We start from the raw sequence: 20707 nt of genomic DNA on the forward strand, positions 1-20707 counted from the left end.
TAAATTACATTTTCTTTCACTCAAGGCTACCTTGTTAGCATTTGATTAAATGCCTCAATAATTTTTTCCATGGCAATGTGTTTCAAAGGAGGTAAGTAGTAATAACATCTGCACACTTGTAGTTAATGTGTTGTTAAATTGATAGAGAAAAGCAATATTGATGTAATAACTCTCATTCACGCATTCTCTCTCAACAGAAAGTTTATAATAAAGAGTGAGCTGACATTCAGGAGCTAAATAATGTAACATTAATTGTGAATTCTTTAACATGCTAAGACAATTGTTCAATTGTGAATAACACTTTCCAGCCTTTATTTCAAAATTAGTTAAAATTCACCTTCCCACAAAAATGTTCATATTTCTTCTCTTCACAGAAAATGTTAAATTCTCTAGTCTAGTTTTTTAAAACGAGTACAATTAAAAGCCTTCATCAGAAGAAATGAAATTTGCATAAACATACATGCCTTAATAGCCTTTGGTACTGAAACAGAAATTACTCTTTTTCCTGATATACTGAGTCTGTGGCACAATTATTACATTGCTGTAATGTCTTTATAACTGGATGTTTCTTATTTATCTTTTGTTAAAGTTCATTTTGTTTGTGAACAATGCATTTTAGCACTATCCAATAATTTGTTTCACATTTTGTGTTAATTGTGGGAAGTTAATTCTTAACATATTTATGGAGTCCCGCAAAATTGAGCAGTGAATTTATTCAAAATAATGTGACTTACATTAGAGCAAACCAATTTGGTGCTGCTAGAAAAGTTGTCTAGATTGTTTTCAGTGTTTATTCAATGATGAATTATTTCTTTCATATCAACCTTATTGGAATGTATGCTTCTAGTTGTGTTGAAGAAGAGTAAGATGCTGGAAAGCGCTTTTTCACTTAGAGACTCTGTCGGTCTGTCATCTCTGTCTCTTTCCCTAGATGAAGTTGCCAAGTGTTACTCTTTGGGTTCATGAAGATGTAATGAAGCTAACCATTCCTTTGATAAAACTGCCTGAGAGTTCGCACCACGGCTCCTTTATGCCCTAGGAATCTGACACTTCGTTAATTTTCATGAAAAGCAGGCAATCTCCCACATGTTTTTTTACTTAACTTTGCAAAAACACCTGACTCAGTTAATACACACTGAGTAGACTTACTAAGCAGTAAGTGTCAGGCCCAGAGTGGGAAAAACACAGAGAAGCAAATAGTGTCATTTTTACATGTCATCCTTAATGTCTCCCCCGCATTTCTCCCTAAATTCTAGGTATACTAGACAGAACAATGAATACCGGTTTTAAAACCTCAAGATGTGTATTTGCTTGTTGTTTTGACATAATGGGAGTATTGGCGAGATTACAACCTAAATTCTCAGCAAAAGGGGAATTGATCTATACAGTGAAATTGTGTGTGTGTTTGTTTACAAGAGAAAATGTGCAAGGTCTATTTAGATGAAAAGAAAGGTGTTTTACAAGACAGTGTGCAATGATCTTACCTACAGTTTAAAACAAACTCGTTACTTCTACTACTATCCCTCCTAAATTCTAGTGCAAATATACAGAAAAAGTGAAAATTAGTAAACTAAGAATAAAGCTGTTAAATTAGGGGCCCTGGGTGGGTGAGCTTGTTAAGCGTTAGAGTCTTGATTTGGGCTCAGGCTGTGATCTCTTGGTTTGTAGAATTGAGCCCCACATCGAGCTCTTCAAAGGGCATGGAGCCTGCTTAAGATTCTCTCTCTCTCTCTCTCTCTCTCTCTCTCTCTCTCTCTCAATCTCTGTCTGTTTCTCTCTCTGCCTCTGCTTCTCCCTCACTCTTGCACTCTCCCTCTCAAAAAAAAAAACAAAAAACTATTAAATTAGTCATCAGAGGGGCAGGGATTTCAGGGAGCACTTTCAGGTCCCCACCAACTTTAAGAATTTCATTATTCAAGTAGTATTTTTTTTAATATTTATTTTGAGGGAGAGAGGGAGCAGGGGAGAAGCAGAGAGGGAGAGAGAGAATCCCACGCAGGCTCCCCACTGAGACTGTGGAGACTGATGCCGGGCCCGAACTCAGGAACCATGAAATCATGACCTGAGCCAAGATCAAAAGTTGGACGTTTAACTGACTGAGCGGCCCAGGCACCCCACAAGTAATATTTTTTTGGTTTGTGACTTCCGCATGGAAATCGGTAGAATCCCACTATCAAATCAACCCTATAAGATAGACATTTATATTTCCATTTTGTATGCTATTACATAGAATCCTGCAGTAACATCCTGTTCCTCCTTACATACATGTGTGTTTTTTCTGTAATACAGTCCCAAATGCAATCATTAGGTCATAGTATATACTCACTTGAAGTTTTACATGATTCTGACAAACTGCCGTCCAATGGCTACACTGATTTCTTTTAACTGTCTTTCTATGAAAGTCCTCATCTGTCCCACCCTCAACAAATACACAATGCTTTAAAATTTTGCTTTTCTGACAAGTGAAAATGTGGTATATGATTTTGTGAATCACTTTTGATAAGTCATCAGTATGACCTCAATTTTAATAATGAAGATGTATTATTTCAGAATTAATGATATTATTAAACGACTAGCATTGAGTGTGGTATGTGAGGGAAATTTTATTTTTAATTTAAATCATGGTTTTGTTATTTTATATTCCACAGTGGTTTAAATTTTATCTTATGAAATCATGGTTTTGACTATCTACAATGGGCTTTAAATGCATTAAGCAAAATTAGGTCTCAGACTCTGAGTTCTAGGTGAGAGGAATATTTTCAGGATGCCTCAAAGTTCCTGACAAAGTTGGATGAAGTTCTTCGGAAATAATCAAAAGCCAGAGTTAAAAAAAAAAACAAAAAACAACGAATAAACTAATGTATCTTCTCCTCCCCCAACAAAAGCAAACACCAAATCTAATATATATTGAATTAAAGGCCCTTGGTTGGCTTTAAAATAGGTGATGAGAGGGGCGCCTGGGTGGCTCAGTCGGTTTGAGTGTCCATCTTCGGCTCAGGTCATGATCTCACGGTCTGTGAGTTCGAGCCCTGCGTTGGGCTCTGTGCCGACAGCTCAGAGCCTGGAGCCTGTTTTGGATTCTGTCTCCGTCTCTCTCTGACCCTCCCCCACTCATGCTCTGTCTCTCTGTCTCAAAAATAAATAAAGGTTAAAAAAATTTTAAATAGGTGATGAGAGCAGATATATCATCCCAACTTGATATAGATTCCAACTGTGTAAGCACATGTCCAACCAGAGAAGCCAAATTAGTAAGATATATGTCAGTCAGATATCTTATCAGTAGAATATAAATTGTGTGTGTGTGTGTGTGTGTGTGTGTGTGTTCACAGAGATTTATTACAAAGAATTGGCTTATATGGTTGTAGGAGCTAAGCAACCAAGACCAAAATCCACACAGCAGGCAGCCAGGAAGGAAGATCTCCAGCAGAATGGGACTCCAGGAACATGGGTCAAAGCTGCTGTCCATGAAAATAATTTCTTTCTTCTCTGGGGATCATCTGACTTGATCTTAAGGACTTCCAACTGATTAAGTCAGGCTCACCCAAGTTATGCAGCATTTTTTTCCTCACAGTCAACTGATTAGGAACTTTTATTACATCTGCAAATTCCCTTTACATCAGGTACCCAGATTCGTGTTTGATTGCTCAACCGGAACTGTAGCCTAGCTGAAGTGACACATCACAAAAGTCACTGCACCATGTACCCGTCCTCCGTTGTGGTGGTTGTTGTTTTACCAATTTTTTTTAACGTTTATTTATTTTTTGAGAGACAGAGACAGAGCATTAGCAGGGGAGGGGCAGAGAGAGAGGGAGTCACAGGTTCCAGGCTCTGAGCTGTCAGCACGGAGCCCGACGTGGGACTCAGGCTCACAGACCGCGAGATTATGACCTGAGCCCAAGTCGCACGCTTAACCGACTGAGCCACCCAGGAGCCCCATTATTGTTGTTTTAATTCACATTAAATTTAAACTATGATCTTTTCTTTTTGGCACAAATTATCCTATCTCAATAAAACATAAAAGAAACTACCGAATCTAAAATTGAAGGGTCAGTGGGACAGATACTGGAGGGAAGGCTATCATCGACCTTTCGTTTAAAGTGTGCCAGGGTCTCCACTGCTGTGTCGAAAGTGAGTGACTATGCAGCCAGCCTTCCACATGGAAGACAGGAAGGCCCTAAGTACAATTATTCTAAAACTGAATATTATTCCAACTATTAACAAAGGGTGTCATGAGAATATATCATTGCCAACATTTCTTTTTCCTTATAAACATTGAGAATTTGACATTGAAAATTTAGTGTATTCATCTGATGATGGAAGCTCATAATTGAAGAGATAGCAGATAAACTTATGTTTCCATGTAAATGAGAGATCTCTCTGGTGCGATTCACAATTATTTGCAGTAACATTGCTCTTACATCGTTGATTCGGAAGAAAGGAACCTATCATGCTTTATAAAGTTTTGTGAACTCATCAAAAACCGTAGGATGTTTAAGTAGAAACTGACCCTGAAGTCAGAGTTTGGATTGGCAGAAACAGCTCTTGGTGGATGAGGCCATTTTTAGGGGGATTTTGTTCTTCATCTCTTCCATATTCTTCTCAATTAGTGACTTAATAATTTGACATAATTTTGAAGGCACTGAGCGCTTCCATTTCCCAACCCACTCCTAGATAGATATCTTCTACTAAAATGATGATATGGTTTTATTGTAAAAAAATTTAGAATGAGTACAGAGCTAAGTGGTCTTGGTATAGAATTCCTTTTGGAGGGGGGAGGGAGAGGGAACTACACTCCGCTAAAATCCAAAACCGTATGTTTAGTAGATAGAATTTAAAAGAGTGACTTAGAGCCACTAATTCTCTAAAGCAGGTATTATCAATTATTTCCAACAGATTTTGGAAAACTTTCCAGGGTGCCTGTTCAATTAGGTGCTTTACTGTAGCATTATTGAGAATTTTTCTTTTTCTTTAATTTAGCCCAAGGGACAAACAGTTTTAAAGTCAAGCACTTTCAGGCTTCAATGACTTCTGTGTTTGCATATAGAAAAGACCAACAAGGGTAAAATCTTGACTCTGCCTACAGTCACCATTTAAGGAAATGTTCTATGCAGGTGGGAGTTTGGGTTAAGTGCTTTAGTTTTAATGAGTACACCAATCCTACTTTATTTGGTTGTTTTTAAAATGTTCTTAGGATCTGCCATTAATAGGCACATGGAGGGCCTGCAGTCTAAACTGTTCGCAGGCAATATAACTGCCACATTTATTGCTTCCCAAATCTTTCTAAATGCTTTTATTTGTGGAAAAGAAAAATAGAACGTTTTCCGAAAAATAAACCGGCCATTCGTTTTTCTACATATTCCAATGTACTCTGTATTGCATTTGTTCCTACATAAATCACAACTATAAGACCCTAATCTCTTGTGAAGTCTTTACGTGTTTGGGGTCGAAGAGCTGGAACATGTTTTACTCTGTTTGGGTTGCTGTAACAGAGTACCGGAGGCTGGGTGACTTATAAATGACAAAAATGTGTTTCTCATGGTTCTGAAAGCTGGGAAGTCCAAAGATCAAAGTGCTGGCAGTCTGGTGTCTGGTTAAGAGTTCACTTTCTGGTTAATAGAGGATACTTTTTCATGGTTTCCTCACATGGTGGAAGGGACAAAGGAGATCTATGGGGCGACTTTTAGAAGGGCACTAATCCCATTCATGGGGGTTCTGCCCTCGGGATCTAATCCCCTCCAAAGGCCCCACCTCTTAATACCAACACTCAGGGTGGGAAGGATTTCAATATATGAATTTTGAGGGGAAACCAACTTTCCATTTATGGTAGAACAAAAACAAAAAATCAAGGCTACTCCAGCATCTGATCAAGATCCATATAGCATTGGGCAGAAACGGCAGACCTGAAGGATGTCTAGCAGAAGAGAGAATAAAGTAGGAGATGTTCTTTCTCTTGCCGACAACCTCTGTTGGTTCTCTGGAACACCTGTGTCCTCTGGACACCACTATTTTTCTGCAGACTCTGGTTTTTCCACTTAAAACTGCTGTGTCTCTCTTGGTTTTTCTCTTGCTTGACTTAAAGCAATGGAATTTCTCAGCAACAAAAACTATGCAGTGATTTTGCAAATTTTGCAAACTCTTTCTCTCCTTGTGTTACAGTTTTCTGGAGAAGCACCAAAATGAAACTCTGCTCCAATGCACTGCAGAATTTGTCTTTATTACTTTCCCAACCCAGTTTGCTAACAAAACTTGACACTCAACAGAAGAGTTCACTTCCATGCCTCAAAAATAATCTAATAATCTAACATGCCAGACCTGTTTCACAGGCACGCATGAACTTAGCTTAGGTTCAAGCTGGGTCTCAGAATACACTGGATTTTTATTCCTAGATCAAGTGACACCAGGGGTGAACTTACTTATTAGACCTTAAAATATCAATTTTGTCAACCATCAGCTCTCCTTCATGGACGCACCCACTCATCAAACCGTCTTATAAAAAATGGAACTCAAAATATACAAATAAACTTGCTATTGTGGCTTTTTAAGAGTTGCTGTTGAATTTCTCTCTTTCCCTTTCTTTGTTTCTTTCTTTCCTTCTCTTTCTTGTCTTTCTCTCTTTCCTTCCTCCTTCCCTCTTCCTTCCTTCCTTTTCTTTTTTTCTTTCTCTTCCTTCCTTTCATCCTTTCATCCCTCCCTCTCCCTTTCCACCTATCCTTCCTTCTTTCTTTCCTTCCTTCCTTCCTTCCTTCCTTCTTTCCTTCCCTCCTTCCTTCCCCCATCCCTCCCTCCCTCTTTCTCTTTCTTTGTCTCCTACCACATTACTTGATATCTGCCTTCATTGGGAAAATCTGGCAATAGGGTAGGGAATGATATTTCATGCCTCAGCATCCAAGCAGCAACAGCTATTTTTCTTCTTGTAAACAAGTTCAGTTTTGTAAAATGGAATGGAACAAATGGCTTTCATCATTGATTATTTTCCTGTCTTTGCTAGCAAAGTTAATACAGCATTTTTACCCTATGATCTACTTCTCCATTTCCTGTTTTCTCTGTTTATTTCACTGCATTTGTCTTAGTCTCTTTGGGCTTCTGTAATAAACTACCACAGACTGGGTAGCTGAGACTAAACACATTTATCTCCCACAGTCTGGAGGCTCTGAAGTACCAGATCACAGTGCAGGCGACCCAGTCCCTGGTGAGAGCCCTCTTTTTGACTTGTGAACAACCATCTCACTCATGAACTTTCCTCAGTTCACACACATGGGGACGGAGGGATCTTCCTCTCTTTTTCACTAATCCCACCATGTGGGCCCCATGTCCATGACTTCTTCTAAACCTAATCAGCTCCACAAGGCCCCTCCCCCAAATATCATCACATTGCGTTAGGGCTTTGGCGTTTGCACAAACATTCAGCCCGTAACACCTTTGTATTTGCCGAAAATATTTTTATAAACCACCTAAGATCATTTTCGTAAGTGTTAGGGTAGGAAGAAATATGATTTCACCTACAGAAATACACAACGTTTTAAATAAAGAGAAATAGTCAAGTCAAGCCCTGTAGTGTCATGGAAAACACATGGTATGGTGGCCTCAAGACGAAAAGGCCCAAAAGCAGAAGGCACACTTTTTATATCCTGAATTTGTGTCTAGAAACAATATGTTGCACAGCTGACCTAAAATGTATTTCTTCTCATATGTGTATGTTCATGTTTCATCTCACACATAAAAAAAAAAAAAAGGTTCATCGGTTCCATTTTTGTTGTAGGTATTCATTCACTTTTTAGCTAACTTTGATATTATCAGATGACGTTTAAATGAATATTTTTACTGAGTCTCTACCTAGTTCCATTCAGCCCCCAACCCACTAAATACTAACTTTTCTTCATTCTCGACCAATTCGACTTGGATACCTTCATTTTTCTTTACTGTGTTTTTATTTATTTTTGAGAGAGAGACAGAAAGAGAGGGAGACAGAGAATCCCAAGCAGGCTCCCTGCTGCCACCACAGAGCCCAAAGTGGGGCTTGAATCCATGAACTGAGAGATCATGACCTGAGCCAAAATCAAGAGTCAGACACTTAACCAACTGAGCCACTCAGGCACCCCATGTTGGATATCTCTGAAAGGAAGGGCATCTTCCACGTGGCCATCTTTCTATTATTGGAAGACCACTCTACAAGGCTACATCCCCATAAACGCATCGTAGGTTGAACATCTCCTAAGTCAAAGATCCATTTAATACACTAATTGACAGAACATCACCACTTAGCTGAGTCTACCTTGAACGTGCTCAGAAGAGTCATAATAGCCTGTACTTGGGCAAAATCATCTACCACAAAGCCTAGTTTATAATAAAGTGGTGACTGTCTCAAGTAATTTATTGACTACTGAAAGTGAAAAACAGAGCAGCTGTATGGGAACAGAAAGTTGTCAGTATATCAGTTGTTGACCCTCCCAATCGCTGGTAGACAGGGAGCTGTGGCCACTGCTGGCCAGCATTATGAGAGAGGCTCTGATGGCATGTCACTAACACAGGAAAAAATAAAAATTCAAAATTTAAAGTATGGCTTCTACTAAATGAGCATTGCTTTCCCGCCATCATAGAGTTACACCATTGTAAGTCAAAACATTATAATTTGGGACCCATCTGTATCCCAGATATAATGTGTATAAATGAGTTCAAAATGAAATAATTTTCAAAGCTAGTCTTATTTAGAAAAAAATATGGAAGTATGAAACACAATAATAATTTTTAAAACAGACATTTCCACATAAAAATTAATTTATGCAAATAACATACATAGGAGGGCATATTAAAAAGACCATATTATTTACATCAATGCCCTCATTTTGAAAAATAAATATGATTTTTAAAAATATGTTTTGAAAGTACATAAATTGAGCTTTTGAGGAGGAATTTCAAAGATATTTTTAAAAATCATCAACATCTATGATTTTGAAGCTTGTCTTAATGGTGAGCCAAGAAAAGTAGATATTTGCTAGAGTACCTTTTACATTTATCAGAGTGAAATTACCTAATGTGGTACCAAATTGTAGGTACATATATATATAAAAGCATGACATTCTTGATGACTATTTATAAGAGCTTTCCTTTTACTTTCCTTGCAAGAATTCTCTAATAATTTGATTTAAATCTTCCTCCAAGCAGAGAATGGTGTCTAATTTGCTGCACTATAGCTCAGAACAGAATTAATGTTTTTAATGAATCATTCTCCTTTGTAGAGAAAGATGTATGGCCTCTGAACCCCAAATTACAAAATCTCCTTGGTAATTAAAAGATTTTAAAAAAGCCTGACAGAGTAAACCTTTTAAATTTATTTATATAGTCACAGTGTCTTTCATAGATACTAGTTTGAGGCACAAACTTCCCATATCCACCAAATTTTTAGTTATGGTGTGGCCTACTTTAAAATTTCATCTTTGCAAACACTTGTGATTTACTCTGAATGTACATGCATGTGGAACATCTTCACAGTCAAAAATAAACCGCTTTCAGAAAAGTTTACTTAAAAATGAAGAAACTGACATATAGACAATATAGAAATTGACATACATAGAAATTGACTTGAACATATGACAAGTCAGTCACTTTTCTTTCTTTTCCTTACACCCCAATGGGAACGTTAAAATGCATACACACCACACATACACACAGGCACACACACAGAGAAAAGTTTTGGAAAAAGGTGTGCTTAAATCAGTACTTGCACCATACGGAGATAGTCGTAGGAACACATTCATAGCGATTACTTTTTTTTTTTTTTTTTGAATCGTATGTTTGCATTAATTTTCACCTAATGCTTACTAATCAATTACCTATAAAATGATCTCAAAGGGGAATGATTTATTTCAGCAAAAAGCACATATTTCTTATTCACATGTAACTCAACAAATATAGTTAGCCACTGGGAAAATATTTGATGATAGTAATATGAAGAGTTAGGAGAGAGACCCAACAGGAAGGGAGAGTTATTCCCTGGGGATGATTCAAGTCTTTTGGGGAATGGCACCACATTCCCAAATCATTAGCAAATTTACCTAGGTGACATGGTGTTAAAATGAGCACAGGAAATCATAAAAGAAAAATAAAATCTTGTCCAGCATCATGACAACATTAATTAGTATTAATTAATTAATTAATTAGTATTAATGAAGAGGTATCTATGAGGAAATAACTATATTAATTTACATTGTTGTTTCAGTGACTCAAAAAAATAGTGTATTATATTGTTCACCTGAAACCAATATAACATTGTACATTAACTATACTGGAATGAAAATTTAAGAAATGTAATATTTTATTTCTGTACTTATTAAAAATACCTAAACCTCTTTCACATACATGATCCCATTTGATACTTAACAAAAATTCTACAATCTATCCAAGTCATGGGCACTCGATATCTCTTGTACATATATCCCACAATAGGGTATGCAGGATTTACTATGTGTCAGGCACTTTTTAAAGAGGTTTGCAGATATGAACTCACTTTACCCTTGTAGCAACATATGAAGTATAATCTACTATTATTTTCAGTTTCCTGATGATAGATATGAGTTCAAGTAAATTTTCCCAATTCACACACCCTAAAAAGTGGTGAAGTCAGCATTGAGACTCAGGAAATTTAGCTCTAGGGTATGTTTTCTTAGCCAAGGAGAGACTTCGAGGCAGGTCCACAAGCATGTCCCTAGTGGGTAAAGGGGTTGGTAACAAGACATGGGTCTGACTTCTCCAAATCCAGTGTTGTTTTTTTTTTTTTCTGTCACATGTGTGTGGTGGAGACATAGGCCATTTGGAGACTTAGGGTAAACACATATACAAGCCACCACTGATGGCTTGAATGCCTTCCGGAGTCTGAAAGTTATCAGAACTTTCCAATGGCAAGACCCAGGATTATTGTAATAACCTTGCACACTGCAGGCCTTTTCTTCCAAGAACATTTAGTTAGAGTTGTGTAGGAAACATTTACTGATGAGAGTGGTCCAAAAAAAGGGAGAATAAGGAATACAAAATCGCAAAATACCTATATTTAATATGGAGCGCCAGAAAGAGCATACAAAATATATAATTATCTCTATGGGAAGTTAGTGGAAGTCAAATCGACATGATGGAAACCTGGGTCTCTAGAGGCGAAGTTTCTGAGAAATTGACCTTCAATTATCCTATCTGCCAGTAAACATTGAGGACTATGTTGGGGTGTTAGTCATTATCTGTCCTAAGGGAAAAGGTAAGAACATAGCCAATAACAAATGGTAGCACATAGAGACAGAGAGACTGGAAGAAGAATGTTCATAGCAAAATGTCATTTCTCAAGTACGGGAAACTTCACTCCAGACTTCACTACATGTAGTATCATTGTGTTGGCAGTTGGGTCTTTGGAAGTTCTTCGGAGATTTCAAGACCCAGAGAAGTCTGCCTCTTTGAGAGGGTAGCTGTGCCTCCTGCTCTGTAGAGCCATCCTTATGCAGTTGAGTTCCACTGTCCTATGCTTACGTTAAGGGACTCTTCTACTCGCTATGTCTTTTGGAATCTTTTAACTACCATCTTTGAACAAGTGCATTAGCACACACACACACACATCCGTCCACACACATGTGTCTCTCAGTAGAGAAACTCAATTCACAGAGACATTATAATGTGTGATCTCATTACGTTTCTGTTTTGGAACCTTCCAAAATAGAGACTCTAACTAAGGTTACTACATTGACAATATGGAAACTTTCCCAAAGACATTCTTAAGTCACCCCAATTAAACACAGAGATACTTAACTACCTCTCCAGAATTTTTTGTTGACTTCTTTTTGATTTCTGTTTACTGGGTGTTCTGTAAACCCAGCAGATGCCGGCAAGAGATCATTCTATTCAGTCTTGGTGACCACTAACCTGATAAATTATTTCAAATTTTCACTATTTTCCTTTCTTCTTCTACTTTCTTGTTTCTCTCTGTTCTTTGAGGTAGTAAAATATGAATTTGTGGTACAAATGTCACAAGACATTTTCAGTAGCACCCCCTTATCCACGCTTTTGCTTTCTTTGTTTTCAGTTACCCACAGCCAAATGCAGTCTGGAAGGAGATAATCCTCCTTTGGACCTATCCTCAGAAGGTCACTAGTAGCCTAACATTATGTCACAGTGCCTAAGTCATTCACCTCACTTCATCTCATCACATAGGCATTTTATCATCTCACATCATCGTAAGAAGAAAGGTGAGTACAGTATGATATTTTAAGAGACAGAAAGAGAGATGACATTCATATAACTTGTATTATAGTTCACTGTGATAATTATTCTATTTTATTATTAGTTATTTTTAGTTCCTTATTGTGACTAACCCGTAAATTGATCTTTTTTATATGTATATATGCGTAGGAAAAGCCATAGTATGTATAGAGTTTGGTACTATCTGAAGTTTCAGGCATCCATTGGGTCTTAGAATGTATTCCCTGGGGATAAGAGAAGACTACTGTATATCTCTTCATAAAGGAAGTCTCTTTTATTTTTTTATTTCATTACTTTTCCCTATCATTTATATTTAATCAATACTTAACTTCCTTTCTCTCCTTAGTCCCTCTTTTAATGTTTTTAGACATGCATTTGTATTTTTTTAATTTGAGAGACAGAGTGTGAGTGGGGGTGAAGGGCAGAGAAGGGAAGGAGAGAGAGAGAGAGAGAGAGAGACAGAGAGAGAGAGACAGAGAGAGACAGAGAATATCTCAAGGAGGCTTCATGCTCAGCGTGGAGCCCGACGCACAGGGTTGGATCCCACGACCCCAGATCATGACCTGAGATAAAATCAAGAGTTGGATGCTTAACCAACTGAGCCACTGAGGTGCTCCACATTTATATTTTAAAATGTTATTGTTTTTGTGTGTGTGTATATGAATCTTTAATTTGCATAATGGTCCTGTGCAGTATACCTAATTCCAGTTCTTAACTTTCATAAATTTCTTTAAAATTTTTCATCCATTGCTGATGCTGTGTTTCAACTGTTTTAAGTGTTCTATATCATTCATATTTTTCATTTATTTAAATAAACAACTGTAAGAATTATGAATAGCATAGCTTAGTCTAGATATCTACTTATCAAAGGTAATTTGTAATATATTGATTGTTATATAATATGTAAATAATGTAATATATGCATAGCTGTATATGCATAAATGTATGTGTGGGTCACACACACAGATATAGTTCAAAGAAACAGTATGCAGATTTAATACTAGCGGGATTAATAAAAGATTATAAAAATGAAAATTTGTCAATAAACTTGGCTATGCACGTATTATGGAAAAAAGAGATTATACATAGGGGTGTGTGTGTGTGTAAAATTTATTTTGAGAGACAGACAGAGAGTATTAGCAAAGGAGGGACAGAGTGAGAGACAGAATCCAAAGCAGGCTCCAGGCTCTGAGCTGTCAGCACAGAGCCCGACATGGGGCTGGAACCCACAAATCCACAAACTGTGAGACCATGACCTGAGCCAAAGTCGGATGCTTAATCTAGGCACCCACGTGTCCCAAAGAGATTAATTTTAATTGGTGTTTTTCCTATCTAATTATCTAATGAATTCTGATGTATAGCAATATAAAAGGACATAACATATTTTACTAAAAATATTAAAAAAGGAAACTAAAAATAATTTGAAATCGAGAATCTCTAAGTCTTTTACTCTTTCTAATTTATCAGTAGTTGCTATAGTGATGTCTAAGGAACCGTGGGAATATCCCAAACCCTTTCAAGGGATTTTAATTGTCAAAAACATTTTTCCTACTAATGCTTACATGTTACTTCCCTTTTTCATTCTCGTTCTTTCATGAGTGAATGATAGCATTGACAAGAGGCTATAATATGTGATGATGACATTTTTGTTCTTTTGAGTAATGGAATATGTGCTGTTGACTCCTTGAATTCTCTAAAAATTTTCTATGAAAAAGTTTTAGGGTACAGATATGTAGATTTTCAGAGATTAAGAAAGCTTACTTTCAGCATTTGCACTTATGTCATTTTGCCTATATTGCTATAGTTATTGTAAACATTATCATTTAATAAATTATTATATTGAAATCCTGAAGCTTCTCTTGCTCCTTATAGAACACAAGAAAGTATAACACACTGTTGTCTTCTTTTGTAATAACATTTTATTTAAAAAAAAGACCTTTCTAAATTTTTAAATTAATTTAAAACATAATTTTAGCATTAAATTATGCACTATTCTAAAATATAAAATATTCTCATATACTTAAGCTTAAAACTGTTGGTTTGCAAGAGGAGATTAAAAGAATTGATTAATCAAACCACAGCTACACCATCTTCATCTAAATATGCCAAAAAGGGGTTAAAGTGACATTCAGAAAATTCTCTCACTGATGTAAGAGAAGAATCTATTCAAAAGAAATTGGAAAAAAAAACTTTAAGAAGTAAAAAAAAAAAAAAGACAAAATGTGCCTTTCTCTCTTCTTCACAGATGCTTGAAATTTAACTCACGGTGTCTTGTGCAATGAGCATTTCAAAGTATTATTATGATACCATTTAATTATAGCATCTGTTTGAGACCGATCATTCAGAATTTAAAGAGAAGTGAATGTTTATTTTAACATTAATATTAGGAGCTCGTTAAAAGCCATAGGTTGTATGGTTTCGCTTTTAAAACTAGAAATGAAAAAGTCACTTCAGCATCTTATTAACCAGTAAATTATCACATTGCTGCTTGTGGCCACATTACATGTTACAACAATAGTTGACTGACTAATAAATCTGTGAACATTTGACTGGGGAATGCCTGTTGGGTGAAATGGTAGAAATAGAAAAATCATGACAGTGCCATTTTCCAACAATCCATTAATAAGAAAATTAATAATTTAGCTGCAAACCAAAAGACTGAGTTAGTGCAGCATGTGCAGAATTATGTTTTGTTTTACAAATGGATGGATTTATAGACGTGGCTAGCTTGTTTTGCTTATATTCATGTGGTATTTGTTTCAAACACTACCTGTCCACCCTATTGGTGAAGGAGGTAATGGGGATAAGGAAAGACAATATACCTGACACTGGCTAGATAAGACAGATGGCGGGTTATTGATCATGCAGACTTACAGCGTAGGAGAGGAGGACCCTGTGTATCATACAGGGCCACATGGGTGTTGCATTCTAGAACGTACTGAGCAATCTGGGGTGGTGGGAGGCACACTGTGTAGTACCAAGAGGTAGCAGTGACCCCCTGAGGTTCCTGAGGAAGAATGTGATTGGCTTGCTTGAATAGTTTCACAGGGACCGAAGCCTGCTTTTCAAGGACAGTTAGGAACTGCACCCGCTCGCCTTGGGAAGGACAGTTGTTTGACTAAGGTTATTATCCCAGACAGCAGAGTGGGGAGAAGAACTTGCATTTAAGCCAGTGGAGACCCTGTGCTTCACCTGATGTCAAAACACGCATAATACTGGGCCTTAGCACATCTGTTTCATCCAGGGTGGGGTCACCTTAGAGGCAGGTCTTGGGGCTCTTCCCATGTGTGTCTTATCTCACAATTAAGGTAATGTCCAAGTCAGTAGAGACTAGTGATTCCAAGCAGGACTCCGAAGGAAGGAATTCTGGATGTCAAATGCAGCCCTACAACTTTGGGTGAGTCACTCAATTCCCCTGTACCTTGGTTTCCTCACCTGTAAAATAGGCTAAGAGAGTACATGCTTACCACATGGAGTTGTTTTAAGGATTATGTGATTTATTATCTCTAAACACTTTATAAGTACTTTGTGTATTTATTTTTATGAGACAAATGATTAAAAGCATATATATGTTTAACTTATTATTTATGTAATTATTTGGGAAATAATTATTTCCTAATGAAAGTATACCAAAAAAACTATTAAAATTGGCAAAGTCTATGTCACATAGGGGAAATAATCTTGTGCTGAAAGAAACTACTGCAATTATACTATGAACTTTCTGCCAGTTAATACACATACTTTTCAAAATTGTAGATGACATAAAGCTAGGAGAGATAGTTAGCATTTTGGGTTAACAGAATCAGAATCTAAACAGTCTATATAGTTTTGAATATTGGGTCAAATCTGGCAGGATTAAATTTAACAGAAAAAATGTAGGTCTTACACTTGGGGTCCTAAAAGAAGCAATATACACGTTAGGATGCAGTTGACTTCAGGCTCAGTATAAATCAATTAATAACTTTCCCCCAAAAAAGCCAACCTAAGTTTCACATAGGTTTAGGCTTATTTATAGGAATGCATTGTCTTGATCAATTAAAGTGAATAGTACTCCTTTGTACTGGTCACTCTATCTTTCTTGCTAGCTTCAAAAGGACACGGGAGAAAGTAGGGCATTATTTTAGCAGAGCAACTATGAGACTGAGTTGACTTGAAACTGTCCTATCCGGAACTGAGGAACAGAAGAAATCATAATTTACCTTGACTCTATACCATGTAGTAGTCGAGATGCACACACCGGGCTGGCACCCAGCGGCAATGCTGTGTTAGAAGACACCCCTAGTGTGCTCTGACCTCTTCCCAGTTCTTATCCGGTTCTAACTCTTGGCCTGATCAATGGCATTCCTGTCCCACTTCCTCTTCTTAGAAGGATTTAACTTCTGGGCTTTGTTCATTCCCAAACTTTAAATGCACAGAATCTTCTGGATCTCCCTGCCTCAACTATCAGGGGTAGAATGCCACTCCTAGCAGACCTGCAAATGACCTCATTTCTCCCAGGGGGTAAGTGGATAAGATGCTGAAAGTAGCCTCCTAAAGACAAACCTACAGCTAAAGACAGAAGGCAAATGGAACTGGGGGGTTTTGGGTATGGGAGACTGACTTTGTGACAGCTGATCCCCCTGAAATTAGAGTCAGCCTAGTCAGGAACTAGCGACTTGCTCATTGCTACAGACATCTCAGCAGAAGTTTGTTCTTCCATGTGTAGAACTCTTCAAGAAAAAAATTAAAAATGAAACCATAAATTATATAGTCTTTTCTCTGAGGTGTTTTTGTTTTTTAATTTGAGAGTGTGGAGTTTTAAGGGAATTTTTTTTAAACAATCATATGTAACAAGGTTTATTGCCTCTGAGGATCAGAAACTAAGAGTCAAAGATCTATACGTAATATGGCATGAACGTGAACCATACTTTGGTCAGTTTGGTCAGCATTAGAAATGAATCTGATAATTAACATAAGAGACTGAGATTTACTAAGGTGCCTAAAACAAAGCTTATTCCTCATCTATATCCTTCCATGCTTCTTTGTCCACTTATCTCTGTTTTAAAATATAACTTCATCTTCAACATGGAATATTTTTATATTTATTCATTTTCTTTAGGCAGAAATTGATAACATGTTCCCTCAGAAATGGATTGCTAGAAGTAATGACATTGGCCGTTAATAAGAGTATTTTAAGTAACAAAGTAAAGAAACCTATTAAGATGTAGATATAATGCTGTATAAATATTTATTTTATATGACTGCAAAACTGATTCTTCTATCTTACTAACTTTACTAAGAAATTCCTAAACAAATTAAGATATCTGACAATGTTGAAATAAAGATTACAATTTAGTGAAAGTATATTATGAGGTATCAGCTTCAAAACACAAATTACGCAGAATCAAAAAAAAAAAAAACCAAAAAAACAAAAGCCATGAGGAATGGGTTTTATGAAGTATCTTTCACCTGCATCAAAAGATAGATTTTTTTCCAACAAAAAATTCAGAAATTGATTGTGTATATGTTCATCTTATAATAATGCATTGGGTTATTAAAATAATAAGCATTGGGTTATTAAAAAAACTTTTTTTCTAAAACATATGTATTTCAGCTTATGGATTTTTCACTTGTTCTTTCAGAAGCTAGAAAAAAACTGATGTCAGGATGTATTTTGTGTGTCAGATTTTCTCTGCCTTTGACAGTATTGAAAATATATAATAATATATTATCTGGACATGCACGCACACATTAAGACTTTAACTGTTATATTTTGAAAAGAAACATGGGGTAGATTGCTTACTGTGACAGAACCAAGACTAAGCCAATATACACGTATAGAGCCTATATGCCTTCATAGAAAGTACAGCCTTGCCATAGCACTAGACTCTCTTCCTGTGTTCTCTAACATTCAGACCCTGCACAATAATGATATGACTTCATTAATCAATCTTCTGTTGCTTATAAAATTTCTAACTAAACCTATTCTATCAGCCCTATTCTGCTGGTCTTCCTACAGTGTAGAACCATTGTCTTGTAGACGTTGAGATAGATTTTTTTCCTTTGATAGAGTTTAACAGCTTAGATTTATTACTTAATTTTAACAGGTATTAAGTGCCTACCAAGTTAAGCACTGTGTTAGAAATTGAGGAGGGGCACCTGGGTGGCTCAGATGGTTAAGCATCTAACTTTGGCTCAGGTCATGAACTCCTGATTCATGGGTTCGAGCCCCACATCAGGCTCTGTACTAACAGCTCAGAGCCTGGAGCCTGCTTTGGATTCTGCATCTCCCTCTCTCTCTGCCCCTCCTCTGCTCACACACTGTCTCTCTCTCTCTCCCTCAAATATAAATAAACATTAAAAAGAAAAAGAAGAAGAAATTGAAGAGACAATGGTGGCTGTGGTTATTAGTTTTATGTGTTAATTTGGCAGATATCCAGATATTTGGTAAAGCATTATTCTGGATGTTTCTGTGTGGGCTTTTTGAATAGGAAATTTAAATCAGTGGACTACTGATCTTCATGATGGTGGTGGGTCTCGACTAGTCAGTTGAAGACCTGAATGGAGAAAAGGTTGACCTCATCAGAGCAAGAAGGAATTCTCCAGCAGATGAACTTAGGTCTTCAGCTCAAACATTGGCTCTTTCTTGTTCTCCAGCAGACTGCCTTTGGACTTGAGTTACAACTCTTTCCTAAGTCCCCAGCCTGCCAGCCTCCCCCATTGGATTTGGGACTTGCCAACCCACCATAATCATGTGATCTAATTTCTAAAAATAATTTTTATATATCTATATATCATTATATAGATGATATAGAGAATCACATGATCCAATTTCTTAAATCTATCTATACATATAAATAGAGATAGATTGATTTGCACATAGGCATATAGATACATAGATATACAAAGATTTATTTTAAGGAAATGGGTCACAAGATTATGATCTACAATAATGTGTTCGTAGATGTATCTATATATCTATATCCAGACCTGTATCTGTAACTATATGTACATCTGTTTCTCTGGAGAATCCTGACTAACACAGTGACCAAAACATGTTGCCAGACCATAAGTATGCAGGCAGAATAATGCAGAAAATCTACTTAAATTGGGAGTGATGCTGCTTCAAGAGAAGTTGTTAAAGCTTTGTCTTAAAATCTGTGTGAGACTATAGTAAGTGGAGGAGTCAGTCACTAAAAGACAAGAATGGCAGCACGTACAGAAGAAAAATAAAGAGGGGTGAGCACAGGCTTGAAGAATAATTACTAGTTGTTTTGCTGGAAAATTCAAGGTAGATGAGAGACAAGTTGAAGGGTTGAAGGTAATGGCTTTAAGCCAGCTAAACAGCACACACTTTCTCAACCATGGGCCAGATAGAACAACTTCACTTAAAACAACGGCCCTAGTATAAAACATTCCCTTCTCTTTCCATTTAATTCTTTGTTGCTGATGGTCAGTTGTGCTTTCCCTGATTTAGACCCTCTCTCTCCCGTGTCCCCATGTTCATTTTGACTTGTCCTAGAGCATCAAAAAAGGTGACTGAAAGCAGGGCTCGGGGCAGTGCTGTTTCTTCTTTTCACTACTGGTATTTCATTTAGTCAAACTTCTTTCCTGAATCCTGCTTATAGGGCAAGTCTTTTGTGATACAATCGGAAAGCACAAAATGAGCAATGGTCGCTGTCCCTGCATTTGTCTAAGCGTGCAGTGATGTTCAAGGTAAGTGAAAAGGGGACTCGAAAACTGAATAAACATGATTATCGTGACAGTTTATTTCCACTCTCATCTCCATCAGAGACAATCTATAGACCAAACTTTTTGCACTGATGATACAGCTAATTATATTCCACTAAATAGAATGAAATACTTCAGAAGGGAAGTATTAAAATCACTATGAGATAAAAATCAATAGCCTGCCATACAAGGAAAAACGCTATTAAATAGGATTTCTGTTTTTAAAATAAATATTAGAGTTAGATCCGTAAGGTAAAATGATTTATTGTAAATTACCAGCAAGAATAGGTAGATTTCAGAGTAATTCTATAAGTAATGTCAAAGAACCATCCTCCTGAGCTAACTAATTAGCTCATTAAAGCATTCCATCTCATTGAAAAGCAGTTTTTCTTGAAGATTGTCAGCTGTGTGATTGAATGACATGAAAAATCTCTTGGTATTTTATGGATATGTGATCCTTGGCACTCAATAATGAAACTGCTCTGCTGTGTTTGTAGAAGAAGAGCATTCAATTTTCATGGAAATGTCAGAAAGATTATATTGTTTTCTTCTATTTATTTTTATTGTTTTGGTCTGGGATATGGTTGAAAGCCTGTCAGTGGTGTCCTTTGCTGTTGCTTCAAAAGCCATAAAACAATTGGTACAACCTGAAAATGCTGATTTATTGTTGATGCCAAAAGATAGGATTCTTTTAAAATAAGAAATAATGCGAGATCCATAAATTTCCAGTTGAAGATAATGCATTTAAAAGTTTTGACTATCT

Source organism: Panthera leo, chromosome B4, assembly GCF_018350215.1.
Source record: "Panthera leo isolate Ple1 chromosome B4, P.leo_Ple1_pat1.1, whole genome shotgun sequence".
Lineage (NCBI taxonomy): Eukaryota > Metazoa > Chordata > Mammalia > Carnivora > Felidae > Panthera > Panthera leo.